This window comes from Sorex fumeus, unplaced genomic scaffold, assembly GCF_029834395.1.
Source record: "Sorex fumeus unplaced genomic scaffold, SorFum_2.1 ptg000010l, whole genome shotgun sequence".
NCBI classification, from domain to species: domain Eukaryota; kingdom Metazoa; phylum Chordata; class Mammalia; order Eulipotyphla; family Soricidae; genus Sorex; species Sorex fumeus.
The window spans coordinates 6,263,695-6,282,163 of NW_026606067.1; the positions used below are offsets into that span (position 1 = coordinate 6,263,695).

General features: G+C 44.2%; 1 protein-coding gene and 1 pseudogene across 2 annotated transcripts in view; one reads left to right on the plus strand and one right to left on the minus strand.

The window, feature by feature from the left end:
- The window catches only part of LOC130019981 (complement factor H-like), a 33,600-nt gene that overhangs the window by 14,124 nt on the left and 1,007 nt on the right, over positions 1–18,469 (minus strand). The window contains exons 2-3 of one of the 2 annotated variants that reach the window (XM_056110580.1): positions 8,546–8,740; positions 5,695–5,871 (exon numbers count right to left, since the gene is read on the minus strand). The gene's annotated coding sequence lies outside the window, so the exon portion shown is untranslated. Of the gene's footprint in view, positions 1–2,936; positions 3,176–5,694; positions 5,872–8,545; positions 8,741–18,469 lie in introns of those variants that run through there. The other variant, XM_056110581.1, reaches the window with a different exon arrangement.
- On the plus strand, positions 1,088–3,386 carry LOC130019925 (guanine nucleotide exchange factor VAV2-like; annotated as a pseudogene).

Consider the following 18,469-nt stretch of genomic DNA (forward strand, 5'->3'; position numbering starts at 1 on the left):
CGACCTTCTGTGTTCCTGTTTTCCATCTCTCGCAGCTCTATGTTAGGAATGGGCCCTGCATCAATCGTTTCAGTCTCTGGGCCCTGGAAAGGCCCTCTGTGCCCTGTGATACCTGAATTGGATGGGCAGAGGACAAAGGGTGGTTCCGGCGGTCCTTCAGTGTTCCCTGTTCCCATCCTGCCCAGCTCTATATTAGGAACTTGCCCTGCTCTATGCTAGAAACTGCTCAGGCCTTCTCAGTCTCTCGGCCACGGAAAGGCCACCAGTGCCCAGCAATACCTGGATCAAATTAACTGAGGAGAAAGTGCAATTTTCGCGGTCTTCTGCATTCCCGTTTCCTGTCTCTTGCATGTCTATGCTAGGAACTGGCCCTGCATCAATTTTCTCAACCTTGGGGCCCTGGAAAGGTCCCCTATGCCCAGTGATGCCTGGATTGGATAGGCGAGGACAAAGGGCGGTTCTCACGCACCTTCTGCGTTCCTGTTTCCCATCCCTCTCAGCTCTATGTTAGGAACCAGCACTGCAAGGGTCTTCTCAGTCCCCAGATGTTTTAGTCTTAAAATAATGAGACTAAGGACATGACACACTATTTAAAAATCGCTGTAGAATTGGTCAACTTTAATTTTTCTATTTTTTAAAAATTGATGAAAGAGAATTAGTTTTGGGCAAAAGAAAAGAATTTGATGCCTAAAGAACTCTTAAATTATTGCTAAAGGAAGTCCTTAAACAAAAGACTGTAACAGAAGAGAGAATCAGTGATCTCAATAGGTCAAAGAATGTTACATCTGAGGAAGATAAAATAATGAAGTAATAGCACCGGAGCCACCGGAGGGAGTCGGGCGCGGGGCAAGAGGCGCGAAGCCCGCGCGGGAACAAAGCGGGCAGGCCTGGCTTTGTATCGGCATGCGGGGCACTGCGGGCGGCTGGGATGCCCAGCGGCCACTGCACTCGCGCCAGCGCAGCGCCCTGAGCAGTGGTGGCAGAGTGCGGCCACTGGCTCGTGGACTGCCGCGTCCTGTCGCGCGACCACCTTGTGCTCTTGGCCCTTGGCCACAGTCTTTAACCGGCGCAGGCACTGCTCTGACCCGGCTCCGTGGACCCCAAGGACAGCAACTTCTGGCCGCAGATGTCGCAAGTTCTGTGTCGGAAGAAACATCTGCACCTTCCTCCGGGTGGTCCATAAGTGTTTGGACTCCACAGCTCTGACCTCCTCGACCCCTTTGACCTCTTGCATGTGCGGGACTTCGGGAAGGCCTTTTCCCTCGGAGGACACGGTGGAGAATGAAGGTGACGTCTGCCGCAACCTGGAGGAGTTCGCCGGAGTTCGCCAACGAACATGACCTGGGCGAGGACATCTACGGCTGCGTCCTGTGGAGGATGACGGCAACGACGTGGAAGAGGATGTCATCAGGATGGAGGCGCAGCCGCCCATGAAAATGGGCATGAGCCGGGATGACAAGCGCAGCCGCTGCCTGCTGGAGATCCAGAAGAACGAGGCCAAGTACAGCGACACACTGGAGGGCGTGGAGAAGAGCTATGTGGGCCCCCTCATGCCGTTGCTGAGTCCCGCGGACATGGCCACTATCTTCATCAACCTGGAGGACCTGATGAAGGTGCACCAGAGCTTCCTGAGGGCCATCAATGTGACCATGCTGGCGGGCGGTGGCTCCCCGGCCATCGTCTTCCTGGATTTCAAGGAGCGGCTCCGAATCTACTGGGACTACTGCAGCCGCATGGAGCATGCCCAGAACATGCTCAACCAGCTGCTGGCCACCCGCAACGACGTGAGGCAGAAGGTCGAGGAATGCACGCTGTAGGTCTAGGACGTGAAGTTCAAGCTCCAGGTGGTGCCCATGCAGAGGATGCTCAAGTACCACCTGCTGTTCAAGGAACTCCTGAGTTACTCCACGGATCGGCTGGACAGGCAGCAGCTCAAGGAAGTTTTGGAAGCTATGCAGGACCTCGCCATGTACATAAACGAGGTGAAGAGGGACAAGGAGACTCTGAAGAAAGTGGCCAAGTTCCAGAGCTGCATCGAGAACCTGCTGGTGAAGCTGGAGGAGTTTGGGCGACCCAGATGGGGAGCTGAAGGTGCGCTCCATGGTCAACCACACCAAACAGGACGGGTGCTTGTTCCTGTTTGACAAGGTGGTGATCGTGTGCAAGTGGCAGGGCTACAGCTATGAGCTGAAGGAGATCATTGAACTGCTGGCCCACAAGGTGTTGGAAGACCCCATGAACAACAAGGACATCAAGAAATGGTCCTACGGCTTCTACCTCATCCACCTGCAAGGCAAGCATGGCTTCCAGCTCTTCTGCAAGACCAAGGACATGAAGTGCAAGTGGATGGAGCAGTTTCACGTGGTTATGTCCAATGTGAAGCCCGACAAAGCCGGTGCCAACGAGCACGCCTTCCAGATGTTCACATTCACCAGGACCACCAGGTGCCGCACCTGCTGCATGCTGCTCAGGGGCACTTTTTACCAGGGATAACTGTGCACCTGGTGCAGTGTCAGCGCACACAAGGAGTGTCTGGCAGTGACACTGCACTGAAAGACGGGTTCCCCTGCAAATGTGGACACCCCCAGAGCGGGACCAGGTCCCAAGATGGTGACTGTGCAGAGTTACCATGGCAGCCCCGTGCCCCCCTGCCCCCCGGAAGCCGGTGCTCACCTTCCAGATGGGCGACATCATCGGGCTGCTCAAGGGCGACCCCGAGTTCCCGTGGTGGGAGGGCCAGCTGGTGCTGACCCGAGAGTCTGACTGCTTCCCCAGCACATCTGTGAAGCCGTGCCCCGCAGACCGGCGGCTGCCTGTTTCCCGACCACCCTCCTGCGAGCTTGACTACACCATGTATCCCTGGTTCGTGGGCAGCATGGGGAGTGGAGAGGCAGAAGACGGACACCCTGCTGAAGCCCCATGCCAGCGGCACCTACCTCATCTGGGAGTGTCCGGCTGAGCCCGAGCACTTTGCCATCAGCATCAAGTTCAATGACGAGGTGAAGCACATCAAGGTGGTGTAGAAGGACGACTGGATCCACATCACTGAGGTCAAGAAGTTCGAGAGCCTCCTTGGAGCTAGTGGAGTACTACCAGTGCCACTCGCTCAAGGAGAGCTTCAAGCAGCTGGACACGACCTTCAAGCACCCCTACAAGTCCCGGGAGCACTTGACCACTAGGGCCTCCAGCTGGTCCCCAGTCTTCGCAGGGCCATGTCCAGGTACAGCTTCACTGCCCGGGACATGCGGGAACTCTAGCTGCGGGAGGGGGATGTGGTGAAGATCTACAACCGCGTCAGCGGGGACCAGGGCTGGTGGAAGGGCGAGACCCACGGCCGGATCGGCTGGTTCCCTTCGACATACGTGGAGGAGTAGGGCGTCCAGTGATGCGGGAGCCTGGACGGGACATTCTTGGGAAGCTGCAGCTCTGGTCTCGCTTTGGCTCCAGGACTCCGGGGGCCATGCCCGCCCGCCGGGATCTGTCTCCCCTAGGCTGCAGGCTGGGGTGGGCTTCCACAGAGGAGTGATGGGCTGGCCCTGTGGGACTGTTGTCACTGGAGCCCTGAGCCGGGAAGCTTGGGGGTCTTGCCTGCCCCTCGGAGCCTTACTTCTTGCTGCTCCAGGGTGCCCGAGCCCGCCTGTTGGATGTGCTCGGCTTCTCATGACTCTGGCAGCCAGCGTGTATAGAGACCCCCGGGGCGCGCACCCTGCCATGATACTGTTCTTTGTCCTGAGTTCCAGGATGTCCCTGTGCCTGTCCTTGTCCTGTTGCCAGAGGCGTAATGGGAGAGTCCGCCTGGGCCCTCTGCGCACCACTCAGGCAGCCCTGTCCCCATGCTGTGAGCTGCCTGGGCTCGCCCCACACAAGTGCTCTTGGGGGCGCCTCTTTCCGCATGCTCCCCACGGACTCCTCCTGGGCCCGGGCTCAGTCAGTTTCTATTTACTCTGCATGTGTCACAGGATCTGGTGACACTGGCCTAGCTTCCGTCCATTCTGGTGGTACCCGGGTAGGGAGCAGCCTCATCCTGCTGCCGGCAAGTGCTGGTCCACGGGCTCTGGGCTTGGCCCCACCCAGGGTGGGAGGAGGCGCCAGTCTGATGTGGTGTGTGAATGCCATCTTTGCGGGTGCGGCCCACGCACAGCCCCGACCAGGCTCTTCATGCCGCTGTGTCTGCAGAGCTGTTTTGTGGTTTTGTCGTTGGGGCTTCGTTTGATCATGTTTGTTTGGGGGGTGGCTTGTTTATTTTGTAAGGTCGGGAACTTCGTTATGATTTCCTCCAAAGCTCCTATTCTGTCTGTGGGTATGAAGGAAGAGATATCCAAGAGCAGCTGGGTGTCTGCGCCTGTCACCCATTTCCTGGCCTGGGGCACACTGCCACCCGCGCCTGCTGTCTGGAAGCCTGTGTCGGGGAGGGAGGGGGTCGGTGGGCTCTGCACCATAGGGGGCAGGAGGGAGGTGGAGGGGTGGCCCTGGGCCGGACATTAGCTGTGAACACATAGGAGCCTCATGCATGCGGGTTGATGCCTGGGAATCCCACCAGTGGTGGGAATCTTGAAGAGCAGAACTGTACATTTGCCAGTGGGTCTTTTAAGACCACCACCAATAGACCTGCATTCTTTGCCATGGGCGTGGCCGCTGCCTTCGGGGAGGGGGAGGGATAAAGAAGTTAAAAGGCAACATATTGAGAGAAATGAATTTTTCAAGTGATTGTTTAAATCTTCCTAATTGATAAAAAACTTTCTATATTCAAGGATCTCAGCAAACTCCAAGTAGATTGAACTTAGACATAGAGATACATAATGAATTTCATCCTAATAAAGTGTCACTCCCAACGACAAAGAGGCAATGGTGAAGTACGTGGAAAAAACTCATTAATCATAAGTGGTCCTAATTAAGATTGTAACTCATTTGGGAAGAAAAGAAGAAATGGAGATGGGGAAATGAGTAGATATAAATAGGAATTTTCATTCCGCAAAAGCTGAATACACATCTCAGTGCACACGGGGCGTTCTCCAAGATATACCACACTGGGCCAGAAAACATAACTGCACAAAATTAAGAGGATAGAAATGATTTCGACTATCTTTTTGGACCATGAGTCACTGAAAATAGAATTGAATCAGACTCAGAAACTGAGAATCAAACAAAGCATACAAATGAAACAAATTACTAGTGAACAACCAGTGACTTAGAGAGAAAGTCAAGTGGAAATCCAAAGATTCTTGGAAACAAAGGAGAATAAACACACAAATGACCAGAACTTGTGGGACAGAACAAAGGCAGTGTTAAGAGGAAAGTTTAGGCTCTACTAGCATTCATCAGGAAGGAAGAAAGAGCCCATCTAAGTAATTTAACCAAACAACTTAAGATCTTGGAAACTGACCAACAAAAGGAGCTCAAACTTGGTAGGAAGAAGGAAATAAAGCTTGGAACAGTTATTAACTAGAAGGAAGCCCAAAACACAATGACAGATCAATGACACCAAGAGTTCTTTGAGAAAATAAACAAGATTGATAAACCACTACAAGACTCACAAATAAAGAGAAAGAGATTTCTTATGTCTACTGAGGTATTGTTAATAGTTTATAATTAAAAAGATGAAAATAACAACAAAATTTATAATGTACATATTTTCTAGCAACTGCTTTATAAATAGAAAGAAATGATGGATTGCAGAGGTCAGATTCTACTTACAGTACGGAATGCATATAGGCTCAGTGGACCAGCCACTTTCTGTACATGTAATACTCCTCTGATTATTTGGGAGATTGTAGCCTATATCACAGGTAATTTTCACAGTTTCGCCTTCCAAATGTGTTACTTGTGAATAATCAGAGTGGCCATGTTCCACAGAAGGCAAAACACAGTGTCCTAAAAACCCAAATGAAGAATATTACATAACTTGAAATAAAAAACACATCACAGTGTGCCAACATTAAGATAAAGTTTACAAAGCACATAATAAATTAAATTAAATTATGTTTTCAAACTTAATATATAAATTCAGAACGACATGCCATAGAGATGGCTCCTGATCCCTTGCCAGGCAGTTTTATTCGGGCAACCCAGAGGAGGAGTGGGTGAGGTTCACTCCCCCACCATGAAGCCAGCCCAGCAGCTCAAAACTTCCAGAACTTAATCACTGCCAGAATAAAGCTTTTCCTGGACCTGGCAGCTGTGAATGCGCAGCATCTCATACATTACACCAATGATATACCAAGAGTAGCATGCCACATTTGATGAGGTTTAAAGCAGAAGGCAACCAATCTTAAGGGGATAATATATTTATACACAAACATACACACAAGTATATATATGTGTGTATATGCTTATATGTATATAGACATATAAGCACACAAGACTAAACCTTTAGCAACATGTGACTAATCTCTTTGGAAGGACTTATTGGATCCTGGGTGAAATACGGCAATCTTCAATCTTCACACACTTTCCTTTAAGAAAAATTTTTTGATCATTTTCAGCCAACTAGTCATAACAAACAATACAAAACAAACTTATATGTAATTTAATTAATCCTCATTTGCATTTATGAACCATTTTCATTCCTCAACTTTTTTATACATTAAAAATTTTCTGTTTTATCTCAATGATCTAAATACTTTCAAGAGTAGGCGATAACTTTAATCTCCTTTTACTTCCTCATTTAATTTGTCTCCTCATTTAATTTATCTCCTTTTTTCTTCCTCTGCATTTAGTGATAGGGATAAAGTGCTCTCAGATAACTCCTGCTTAATCTCCTTTACCAAAGATAGTCCCTTGAGCATCATCAGGAATGATGGCGGAGCACAGATATTTGTGGCCCAGATCCCCCAAACCAAGCAGTATAAGATGATAAATGTACTATTAAAATCATCTAAATATAAAGGTAAAAATAAAAGATCAGCTTATTAAAAATAAAAATATGGAAAATATTAGAGCAAATAATAAAGCTCCTTCAGCTAACTAAGAAGAAAAAAATCTTTTGAGGACTGCATATGTAGTTCAAAGGGATGTAGCACATAGAGTGCCGCATACATGGATGTACATGGGCAAAGGCTGTGGAGTCATGGCATAAAATTACCCCAAAGTATAGCTGAGAGTGTTCCTGTGGCCTCTGAGAAGAGAGAAGTCAATGAAGAATCACTTATGAAGAAATTCTCAGCATCACTTTTCATCAGAGAAAGCCAAATCAAGATGGCAATGAGATACCATTCTAGACCAGTGAGAATAGCACATATCAAAAACACTGGGAACAATCTGTGTTGTTGGAGATGTGATGAAAAAGAAACTTGATCCACTGCTGGTGGGAATGTTGCCTGGTACAATCCTTGTGGAAAACAGTATGGAGAGATCTCAGTAAACTTAGAATTGACCTGCCTTAGGACCCAGCAAAACCACTCTTAGGCATCTACTCCCAGGACACAGAAACACTCTCTCAAGAGGACATATGCACACCGTTATTCATTGCTGCAATCAGTACAGTAGCTAAAATATGGAATTAATCTAGGGGTCCAATAACATCAAAAGGATTATGAAAATGTAGTATATAAACATTTGGAATACCAACCAGCTGTAAGGAATGATTAAATCATGCAATTTTCTGCAAATTGATTGGAACTGGAAGATTTCATGTTGGAAGAAGTAAGCCAAAGGAAAGACAAATACAGAATGTTTTCTGGTTGATGACATGTATTATAGTAAAAGGGAGGTGCCTAAATCACCTGAGGCCCCAGTGTTTAGAGACAAAGACAGAAATCAAGAATGGAAGAAGAGAAAGCAAATTATCGGGTGAAGAGGCATCAGGGCTTGAGTCATACCGATGATATGGGTGAGTGTTATAGTCATCCATAGATCCCAAACACAGACTCAGCAACACTGAAAGCAGGACATCTAAGTAGCAATCACTGAAACTGTGTAACGTGCCTGTGACACTTTTGACAGGTGAGGATGAGGTGGTGATTGGGGTGGGTCAGGAATATAGGAACACTGGTAGAGGGAGGTTGACACTGGTGGTGGGAGTGGTATTGGAAATTATTATATGCCTAAAACTCAACTTTGTATATCACAGGTATTTAATAAAAAATATCAAAAAAGAAAAACAAAGAAAAACCACGTGTTAGGTAAAATTTTAATACAATTTTCAAAAAAGTCTGTCTAAGTTTTTGGCACTTGAAATTATTCTCATTAGCATTTCAAATGAAATAATTCATTAATTTTTTTGCAAAAATTTAAGAAAAGTAGGGGAGAGTGAAAGATAAAGAGAGAAAGAGAGAGAATGAGAAAGAGAGAGATGTTCAAAAGAGAACACTGGCTTCTCCAGATTGGAAAAAAACGAAATTAAAGAACTTATAGTCTATAGCATCTGTAAGTTACTGGTTTCTTTTACTTATTTCATGCTACAAGAACTTATATAAAAGGAAATATCTTTGTGAGCTCCTCAAGCCCTTCTCCTATATTTCTGTAAACTCTGTCACCCCATAAAGCATTGCTCTCTGCTCACAGAACATCCCTGGTTCCGTCGGACAATGAGGAGCGGGTTACTCACTGAGGCACTGTGGAGCTGGGGACTATCCTTCTGCTGTACACTCGATTCATGTCCAGACTGACTGTTCTGGAGATGCAAAGCTCTGTTCACAGGAGTAGTAGACATTTTTTCCAATAGCAACTGGGAACTGTTGCTCATGTCTGTTTTCATTATGTATGCTTCCATGTTTTATTTTGGGAAAGTCACAAGTTCCTCCTAGAGGAATAAATAGCATTTTATGGCAACAGATGATTCTATTTAATATTAATATTTATTTAATGAACTTACTATTTATGTAGCTTCATTATTCTACTGCACTAGGATCTGAAAACTGGAATAATCCGGATCTCTTCTTGCTTGTCTTGTATGCAGTTGATCTAGGTTGGTTGGTTGGAATACCTTATTTTCTTGCTAGCCTCACCAGGAGTGACTCCTGAGCACCTAAGCCAGGAACAAGGTCTAATCACAGTTATGGGAACCCATCCCACCAAAGCAAAAGGACCTCATGATGTTTCAGTTCTTTCGAAGCCAGTCTATATGACTATATGCATATGACTATATATGCTTAGAAGATGGAAAAACAATTTATTATTATTACTGTCCACACTGTAAAAAGTCAAAGTATTTTTAAGTCACTTATTGGAGTCCCACTTATCCCCTAACCAATTCAATTATATAGATCACTTCTCCCATTCTGTTAACTTTGGACCTTTGCTACCACCTCACTATGTGTCTTGAAATCAGTTTTATCTTAATTACCACCTTGAATTACCACCTTAATTACCACCTAATTCTGTACCCACACATGTTGTAAATCCCTAGGAGTAAGAATATCCAAATAGTATTGGGTGGGGAAATCATGGTTTCCTACTCAGAACTCAGGACCTGAGGTCATGCTTGGCATCATCTGTCCCACGTAAGTAGGCCAAGTGGTTCAATGCTTGGCCTAGTAGGACTGGCTGGTGAAAGGGGCCACCAGAACTATATAGACATTCCTTAGGAAGCCTTAGGAAGCCATGTGGTGGCTGGGACTGAATCCATGGCATGTGGTCCAGTCCCTTGAGCTAGACCTTACTTTATGTTTGCCAGTGACATTTAAACTATAATTTATTGTTATTTATTGGAACCTTTCATTTTACTTGGCAACATTTTTGATGTTTTATTTTTACATTTTATTTTAAAAAATTGTATTGAATCACTAGAAAATGGACAATTGCAAAGCTATTTATGATTGGGTTTCAGTCTGCCAACACCCATTTCTCCACCAGTGTACATTTCCTAGCATCAATATCCAACATCTCCAGTATCCCTTTCACCCTCTTCCTCAAACTTCTCCCCTAACCACCAATTAGCCTGACATACTAATGTACCATTTTAGGCTTTGGTACAGTAGTATGACAATCTCTCTATCTCTCTCTCTCTCTCTCTCTCTCTTTCTCTCTCCTCTCTCTCTCCTCTCTCTGTCTCTTTCTCCCCATCTCTTTTTGTTAAGCTATAATTAAAAAACATATAAACTTTATATTTGTTGACTTCATGAGTTTGACTTATGAATCTGAACTAATATTTGTGTATAAAAGTTTATAAAAATATATCACTCCCAAAGGTTAAGCATTAATTAAATACCAACTGTTGGTGCCCAAATAGAACAGATAGGATGAGTCCTTGGGGACTGACCTACAAGCAGGCAGGAACACAGGCCCCATGAAAATGGTCGAGTCATGATTCCTGTGTCCAGACTGGTTTGGAAAGTGTTAACATCACTTCCTTCAGCTGCCTTTTAGATCTTAGTATTACACAGAAGCAATCTTCCCTTTCTCACAGATCCCTAACCCAGTTCAGCTTGGGGATGCAGACATTCTCTCACATCCTCTTATCATTCCAGGTGCACGGGGCTGTAGTTCATGGTGCCAGACTTCTTGGCCTTGCATTCCTCTCTGGAGATTGCGACCACTGGACTTACACACATGACAGAACAAGTAAGCTTTGATGTCCTTATGACCCTCCTGTAACCCCTTCCCTCCCCACCCGCCGCCAATGATTTCTTTGTACTGAGTGCACTAGATGTGAGTGCATAGGATAGTGAATTAAAGAGGCCATATTCGTCCTCTCGGAAGCTGGGAGAAAAGCAGCCCTGAGCATCTGCCTTTTCCTCTTTGCCCCCCAAGCTGCGCTGATCTTCTCCCAAACCCAGGTCAGTTCATCCGCTGGTACTCAAACCCGGGACTTGGTTTTCTCCCTGCAAGCCCCCCAGGTGTCCTCTCAGACAAGCTGTGCTATTCTTCTCCCCTACTTCTCAGACAAGCTGTGCTGGTCTTCTCCCCTACCCAGTCATTACTCCCCCCACACACACCAGGTACCTGTGGGGTTGTCGCCTCTTCAGAAGTAGGCGTGGCTTCTGTAGAAGTGGGTGTGACCTATTTTTCATCAGACTGCTGCTCATGCGGCTGCAGGTAGTTTAGTCGTACCAAGCAACCTAGTCCCCAAACCTGCACACCAACATGAAGAAACAACGCAAATCCCCACCACATGGGGAGGACAACAAAAAGAATCCAGAAGTCTCTGTCGATACTGCTCACCTAAGGGACCACTTTGACAAAAAATTCAGATATGAAGTCATGAAGATGTTCAATCAACTCAATGAAAGAGTCAGACATATATCCAGTAGCATGATAGAAAATATCAATAAATTATGGGAAGAAATGAGAGCAGAAATGTCACGAATAAAAGATTCCATAGATGAAGTGAAAAACTCAGTCTCTGCCCTCAACAGTAGAATGACCTCAGGTGAAGAAATAATCAGTGAGCTGGAAGACCAGATGCACCAAGCCAATAGGAAACAACAAACAGTGGCAAGGGACCTCAAAATAGCTCTACATAGAATCAGAGTTCTAGGACATGATTCCGAGAGTAACAACATTAGAATCCTGGGAGTACCAGAAGCTCAGGGAAACAATTCCAATGAAAGAAACACGGTTAAACAAATCATTGCTGAAAAATTCCCAGAGCTCGACAATGCAGCCATTCAGGTTCAAGGAGCCCGAAGGGTGCAAGCTAAAAGAGACCCTAACAAAAACACTCCCAGACATATCATAGTTAGAATGCTGATAGAGATACAATACTGCAAGTAACAAGGTCAAAGAAGGAAATCACATACAAAGGAGCACCCCTTAGAGTCACAGCAGACCTATCGAGGAAACCCTCCAAGCCCAAAGGCAATGGCGAGATCATGGTCACGGTCCTCCCTTGTTCATCGATTTTCTCAAGCGGGCCCAGTAACGTCTCCGTCATGAGACTTGCTGTTACTGTCTTTGGCATATTGAATACGTCACGAGTAGCTTGCCAGGCTCTGCCGTGCAGGCGAGATACTCTCGGTAGCTTGCCGGGCTCTCTGAGAGGGGCAGAGGAATCGAACTCGGGTCGGCTATGTTGGCGGCTTGTAAGGCAAACGCCCTACTGCTGTGCTATCGCTCCAGTCCAATGGCGGGATATAGTGAAAAAAACTCACTGAAATGAATGCTTCATCAAGAATACTCTATCCAGCTAAACTCAAAATCTAAGGAATGGTACACTATTTTCTAGATAAACAGCAGATCAGGAACTTCATAGACTCAGAACCAAACCTAAAACAAGGGCTAAAGGGGCTACTAAAAGACAAGACAAACCCTACAAGCACAACACACCCTTACAGAAAGATGACACAAAACCCCGTAACAATAATCTCTCTCAACGTCAACAGTCTAAACTCACCAAATAAGAGACACACAGTGGCAAAATAGATTCAGAGACAGAACCCAACACTCTGCTGCCTACAAGAAACTCATCTCAACAGTCAGAACAAATACAGACTCAAAGAAAAGAATCCTGCAAGCAAACAGCTCCCGCAAAAAAGCTGGGGTGGCCAAACTAGTATCCAACAACATTAACTTCAGGTTGAAAAAGATTAGAAGGGAGAGCAAAGGCTATTTTCTCTTCCTCAAGTGATACGTACAACAGGAAGAAATCACACTCTAATGAGGGAACAGCTAAATATTTAAAACAACTGCTAACAGATTTTAAGGAGGACATTGCTAGCAACACAATAGTAGCTGGAGACTTCATCATCGCCTTATCACCTCTGGAAAAATGAACAAGAACAAAACTCAGCAAGCAAATAATGGATTTGAAAGAAGAAATATAATAGAAAGGTCTTATAGACCTATACAGGGCTTTACACCCCCAAAAGAAGGAATACACATTCTTCTCCAGTTGTCACGGAACATTTTCCAAAATAGACCATGTCTTAGGCCACAAAACATACCTCAATAGAATCAAGAAGATAGAAATAGTGTCAACAACAATAGTGTCAGACCATGATGCACTGAGAATAGAAGTGAATCACACACAGACACGGAGAACCAAATCAAACACCTGGAAATTAAACAACTCAATGCTGAAGAACTAGTGGCTCAGGAAGGAAGTCAAGGGCAAAATCAAAAGATACTTGGAAACAAATCAGAATGAAGACACAAACTACCAGAACTTAAGCCGTGCAGCTAAAGCCATATTAAGAGGAAAATGTATAGCTCTGCAAGTATATCTCAGGAGGGAAGAAAGGATGTACATTAACAACTTGACTTCACAGCTCAAGATCCTAGAAAAGGATCAACAGAAGGAGCCCAAATCAGGCAGAAGGAAAGAGATCATAAAACTTAGAGCAGAAATCAACGACATGGAAACCAAAGAAACAATCCAAAAGATCAATGAAACCAAGAGCTGGTTCTTCGAGAAAACAAATAAGATAGATAAACCATTAGCAGCACTCACAAAGAAACAGATAGAGAGAACTCCAATAAATAGAATCAGAAATAAGATTGGGGATATCACAACAGAAATTAAAGAAATTCAAAAGATGATCATAGACTACTTCGAAAGTCTGTATGCCACGAAACAAGAGAACCTAGAAGAAATGGATAAATTCCTGGATTCTATCATCTCCCAAAGCTGAATCAAGAAGATATAGAGTACTTGAATAGACCTATTAACATCAAGGAAATTGAAACTGTAATCAAAAGTCTTCCCCAAAACAAAAGCCCAGGACAAGATGGATTCACTAGCGAATTTTTCCAAACATTTAAAGAGGACCTATTGCTAGTTCTTCTCAAGCTTTTCCAGGAAATTGAAAAAAACAGAAATTCTCCCAAACGGTTTCTATGAAGCTCATATCTCTCTAATACCAAAAGGAAACGAAGACACCACAATAAAAGAAATCTACAGGCCAATATTCCTGATGAACACGGATGTGAATATTCTCACCAAAATACTAGCAAATAGAATTCAACAACTCATCAAAAAGATCATACACCATGACCAGTGGGATTCATCCCGAGGGATGCAAGGATGGTTTAACATTCGGAAATCAATCAACATAATCCATCATATCAACAAAAAAGTTAAAAATCATAACACCATATCATTAGATGCAGAGAAAGCATTTGACAAGACCTAGCACCCGTTTATGATGAAAACCCTCACCAAAATGGGAATAGAGCACACTTTCATGAATATAGTTAAAGCCATCTACAACAAGCCTACAGCAAGCATCATCCTCAATGGAGAAAAATTGGGAGCCTAAGATCAGGGATGAGACAAGGATGCCCACTCTCTCCACTACTGTTCAATATACTACTGGAAGTACTCGCAATAGCGATTAGGAAAGAAAAAGATATTAAGGGCATCCAGGGAGGAAAGGAAGAAATCAAGCTCTCACTATTTGCAGATGATATGATACTATACGTAGAGAACCCTAAAACCTCTACCTAGAAACTCCTAGAAACAATAGACTTGTATACTAAAGTTGCAGGCTATAAAATCAATACCCAAAAGTCCATGGCTTTCCTATACGCAAATATTGAAAGGGAGAAAGTGACGTGAAGATAACAATCCCGTTCACAATTGTGTCCCAGAAAATAAAGTACCTAGGAGTCAGCTTAATTAATTAGGGAAGTAAAGGAATTATACAAAGAAAACTACAAAACGCTACTTCAGGAACTAAAAGAGGACACGAGGAAATGGAAAGACATCCCCTGTTCATGGATGGGGAGAATTAACATTGTCAAAATGGCAATACTTCCCAAAGCATTGTACAAATTCAATGCGACCCCTATTAGGATACCCATGACATTTTTCAAAGAAATAAAGCGAACACTCCTGAAATTTATAAGGAACAATAATACCCCACGAATAGCTAAAGAAATTCTCTTTACAATAGCCAGAATCTGGAAAAAATCTTAGTGCCCGAGAACAGATGACTGGTTAAAGAAATTTTGGTCCATTTGCACAATGGAGTACTATGTAGCTGTTAGAAAAGATGAAGTCACGAAATTTACATACAAGTGGTACTACATGGAAAGTATCATGTTAAGTGAAATGAGTCAGAAAGGGAGGGATAGACATAGAAAGATTGCATTCATCTGGGGAACAAAAAGTTACAAAATAGGAGACTCACACCCAGGAGTGCCGAGATTAGTACCAGGAATTTTGTTCCATGACTTGGAGGCCAGCCACATGTGCTAGGGGAATAGGGAGCTCAGATAGAGAAGGGAGCACCAAATATAGGGTGTTGGGAGGATCCTCCCAGGATGGGAGAAGCATGCTAAAAGTAGACTATAGACCAAACATGATTGTCACCCACTGCCTCTTTTGCAAACCACAGGACCCAAAAGAAGAGAGAGAGAACAAAAGGGAGTGCCCTGCCACAGAGGCACAGTAGAATGGGGAGGATGGGGGGTGGGAGGGACACTGGACCCGTGGTGGTGGAAAATGGGCACTGGTGGAGGGATGGGAACTTGATCATTGTATAATTGAAACCCAAGCACAAAATTTTTAAGTCTACCACTCTACCTCATGGTGTTTCACTAATAAAAAATTAAAAAAATAAAGAGGCCATTGGACTCTTCTTCGCCCTGCCCTGCCAGAGCGAGTTTGCAGCTCTCCAGGCATTTTTCGAATTCTTCTAGTTGTTCTTTCCTCTCGCCCACAACAGGAAGAGTATTCACACAAGAACCAACCTTAATACAGTTTGAATGAAGTACATATTTTGAGACATATATCTAAAGAATTTGTAAGCGTATTTTTATATCGCCAAAATGTTATGTAGTTGTGGGGTTCAGTGTGATAGTACAGTGGTTAGGGTGTGTGCCTGACATGTGGATGACATGGGGTTGATCCCTTGCATCATCAGGATTGATTCCTGAATGTAGAGTTAGAATTTGTCCCTAAGAATCACAGGAAATTGAAAAAACAGAAACTCTCCCAAACAGCTTCTATGAAGCCCATATCTCTCTAATACCAAAAGGAAACAAAGACACCACAAGAAAAGAAAACTACAGGCCAATATCCCTGATGAACACAGATGCGAAGATTCTCAACAAAATACTAGTCAATAGAATACAACAACTCATCAAAAAGATCATACATCATGACCAAGTGGGATTCATCCCAGGGATGCAAGGATGGTTCAACATTCGGAAATCAATCAACATAATCCATCATATCAACAAAAGAAAAGATAAAAATCATATGATCATATCAATAGACGCAGAGAAAGCTTTTGACAAGATCCAGCACCCATTCATGATGAAAATCCTTGCCAAAATGGGGATAGAGGGGACTTTCCTCAATATAGTTAAAGCCATCTACCACAAACCTACAGCAAACATCATCCTCAATGGGGAAAAACTGAGACCCTTCCCCCTAAGGTCAGGGACGAGACAAGGATGCCCACTCTCTCCACTACTGTTCAATATAGTACTGAAAGTACTTGCAATAGCGATTAGGCAAGAAAAAGATATTAAGGGCATCCAGATAGGGAAAGAAGAAATTAAGCTCTCACTATTCGCAGATGACATGATACTATACTTAGAGAACCCTAAAACCTCTACCAAGAAACTCCTAGAAACAATAGGCTTGTATAGTAAAGTGGCAGGCTATAAAATCAATACCCAAAAGTCCATGGCATTCCTATACGCAAATAGTGAAAGAGAAGCAAGTGACATCAAGAAAACAATCCCATTCACAATTGTGCCCCAGAAAATCAAGTATCTAGGAATCAGCTTAACTAAGGAAGTAAAGGACCTGTACAAGGAAAACTACAAAACGCTACTTCAGGAAATAAAAGAGGACACGAGGAAATGGAAAAATATCCCCTGTTCATGGATGGGGAGAATCAACATCATCAAAATGGCAATACTTCCCAAAGCACTGTACAAATTCAATGCAATCCCTATAAGGATACCCATGACATTCTTCAAAGAAATGGAGCAAACACTCCTGAAATTTATATGGAACAATAAGCCCCCACGAATAGCTAAAGCAATTCTTGGGAAAAAGAAAATGGGAGGAATCAACCTCCCTAACTTCAAACTCTACTACAAGGCAGTAATAATTAAAACAGCATGGTACTGGAACAAAAGCAGAGCTGCAGACCAATGGAACAGAGTTGAATATACTGACATTTCCTCCCAAACATATAATCATCTAATTTTTGATAAGGGGGCAAGAAAAGTGAAATGGAGCAGGGAAAGCCTCTTCAACAAACTGTGCTGGCAAAATTGGACGGCTACATGCAAAAAAGTGGGCTCAGATCTCTGCCTAACACCATGCACAAAAGTAAGATCAAAATGGATTTATGACCTCAACATCAGACCAGAATCCATAATGTTTATTGAAGACAAAGTCGGCAAAACTCTCCATGATATTGAAGCTAATGGTATCTTCAAAGATGTCACGCCACTGGCCGAGCAAGTGAAAACAGAGATAGACAAATGGGACTATCTTAAACTAAGAAGCTTCTGCACCTCCAAAGAAACAGTGACCAAAATACAAAGACAGCCTACAGAATGGGAAAGGATATTCACCAAGTACACATCCGACAAGGGGTTGATATCAAGGATATACAAGGTACTGGTTAAACTCCACAAGAAGAAATCACCCAACCCCATCAAAAAATGGGGTGAGGAAATGAACAGAAACTTTCGCAAAGAAGAAATTCGAATGGCAAAAAGGCACATGAGAAAATGCTCTACATCACTAATCATCAGAGAGATGCAGATCAAAACCACAATGAGATATCATTTCACACCACAGAGACTAGCCCACATCCACAAGAACAAAAGCAACCGGTGCTGGCGTGGATGTGGCGAGAAAGGGACCCTCCTTCACTGCTGGTGGGAATGCCGGCTGGTCCAACCCTTTTGGAAAACAGTATGGACGACTCTCAAAAAATTAGAATTTGATCTGCCATATGACCCAGCTATAGCAGTCCTGGGAATATATCCCAGAGAGGCAAAAAGGTATAGTCGAAGTGACATCTGCAATTGTTTGTTCATTGCAGCACTCTTTACAATAGCCAGAATCTGGAAAAAACCTGAGTGCCCAAGAACAGATGACTGGTTAATGAAACTTTGGTACATTTACACAATGGAGTACTATGTAGCTGTTAGAAAAGATGAAGTTATGAAATTTACATACAAGTGGTACTACATGGAAAGTATCATGTTAAGCGAAATGAGTCAGAAAGAGCGGGATAGACACAGAAAGATTGCATTCATCTGGGGAACATAAAGCAACAAAAAGGGAGAGTGACACACAGGAATGGCTGAGATTAGTACCAGGAATTTTGCTCCATGAATGGAAGGCCAGCCACAGGCTCTAGGTGAAAAGGAAGCTCAGATAGAGAAGAGAGTACCAAATGAAGGGTGTTGTGAGGGCCCTCCCAGGGTGGGAGAAGCATGCTAAAAGTAGTCGATAGACCAAACATGATTGCCACTCAAAGCCTCTCTTGCAAAACACAGTACCCAAAAGAAGAGAGAAAGAACAAGGGGGAATACCCTGCCACAGAGGCAGGATGGGACGGGGGGGGGGGATGAGGATGGGGGGGATGCTGGGACCCATGGGGATGGATGACGG